Source organism: Echinops telfairi, unplaced genomic scaffold (assembly GCF_000313985.2).
Source record: "Echinops telfairi isolate 266 unplaced genomic scaffold, ASM31398v2 ScPeMD7_7458;HRSCAF=8496, whole genome shotgun sequence".
NCBI classification, from domain to species: domain Eukaryota; kingdom Metazoa; phylum Chordata; class Mammalia; order Afrosoricida; family Tenrecidae; genus Echinops; species Echinops telfairi.
The window spans coordinates 7,068,318-7,070,143 of record NW_022111358.1 but is presented as its reverse complement, the minus strand read 5'-3'; the positions used below and the strand labels follow the sequence as shown (position 1 = coordinate 7,070,143).

The following is a 1,826-nucleotide window of genomic DNA, read 5'->3' as shown; positions in this document are numbered from 1 at the left end:
GCAGGCCCGCGCGCGGGCCGCCCGAGAACGCGAAGCGCCGTTTGGGGCGCGCTCCAGCTGGAAACGGCCGGGCCGAGGGGCTGCTGCGGTGCGGCCGAGCAGGACGTGCGCGGGGTGGGTGGGCGCGCTGGGCGCGGAGGGCAGGCCACGGGGGTGATGCCCACGGCTGGGAGCTCTGGAAACCGGGCGGGGGGCCAGGTGAGGGCATCGAGGGGAGGCATTTCCTTTTCTGGCCATTGGTGGGGTTGCTCGCCCTCGCCTTCGCCTTCGCCTTTTATACTTGCTGAAACCCAAAAGCCCCATTTGGCGCAGCGTTTCCAGAAACTTGTTTTATTTGTGCACCAGACAGCGCCTGCATTTTCAACGCCCTCTCTTGCTGTTGCTGCCTGCCCTGTGGGTGGTCTGTTATTCCCGATAAAGCCGCTGAGCTCCTTGGAAGATGGGAGCCTCGGGTTGAGTGGCGTTCATTCGGCGCACTTGACATTCAAGTATTAATTGAGTGAATGAATGGTTTACTTGTTAAGGATCACAGAAGGTACTTAACCAAACTAGGAAAGACGCAGTTTTAGAATTAACGGAGGTGGGGGGTGGGGACGTGCAGAGTTGGATGAGACTAATTTTAGTGGGGTATAACCAGAAGGGGCAGTCCTTTCTGTGGGAAGTGAGAAGGTGGTGGTGACCCCTGCAAAGACAAGTGCAGGGCAAATGGGAGCTTGGCTCCCAGAAGGAGAGAGAACGAGGCTCCACAGGTTGATAGGGATGAGGTTGCGTGCCGTGACTGATTTTTCGTGGAGGGCTGTTAACGGTATTTGAAAGGAGAGGTCAACTCAAAGCCTGCGCAAGATGGGGGTGGGAGGGAGAAGGCGGTTAGGAAGCTCTTTTGCTGTAGTCTAGGTGAGAGATGGCCAAGGCAGGGCACCACGTGAGGGGTGTGCGAATCTTTAAACCAGCAGGGCTTGATCAGGCGTGGTGATGCTCTGCAGGCTTAGGTCTCCCGCAGGTGCCAAGTGCAGTTTAGACAAGTAAAGTGGACCTCAATCAAGAATCGTGACTTTTTGCTACCTGCTAGCTGTTTCCGTAGATGTAATCTCGTCATAAGCCCCCTGCTTTGGGGAGCTTCTCATGAGATGGCAACACTTCTAGTTTTCAGAGAAAGAAACCCAGGCTCTGTGGTTGAGGCCATGCGGTTAGTTCACTGGTCACTCTTGAAATCAGCCGCCTCCTGCAGGCCTGGGAGCTTTTCTTTGTCCGTCTAGAGCAGCAGTGGTTCTAAACCTGTGGGTTGCAACCCCTTTGGGGGCCGAATGACCCTTTCACAGGAGTCGCCCGATTCATAACAGTAGCAAAATTGCAGTTATGAAGTAGCAATGAAAATAATGTTATGTTCTCTTACACATAAAAAAAAATAATTTTATGGTTGGGGTCACCACCACATGAGGAACTGTATGAAAGGGTCGTGGCATTAGGAAGGTTGAGAACCACTGGTCTAGAGAGAGGGGGGCTTGGAGGCCAGACAGTTTCAGGCACTTTTACCTACAGAGAGATGCATCTGGTTGAGGACCAGGTTAGAACTATTTCCGTCCATCGAGGAAGAACCAGAGCCCTCCCCTCCTCCCACACCTCCAATCACTCAGGAGACCTAGAACACACCCATCATCTGATCAGAGAACTCAATGGATTTGTTAACTCGATGTATAGTTGTTATCCAAGTAATCCAGAGGGTCAGAAGTGAGCTTGCAGGTAGCACCTTCAGGAAGCAGCCTAGAGGGAGGGAAGAAAAGGGTGAGGATGGAGTGGTGGACATTTAGAAACACCTGGCAAAGCGG

General features: G+C 53.3%; 1 protein-coding gene across 1 annotated transcript in view; it reads left to right on the top strand.

Annotated features, from left to right (window-relative positions):
• Window positions 1–1,826, top strand: part of COPRS (coordinator of PRMT5 and differentiation stimulator) — an 8,778-nt gene that overhangs the window by 1,489 nt on the left and 5,463 nt on the right. The gene's annotated exons all lie outside the window — the stretch shown is intronic.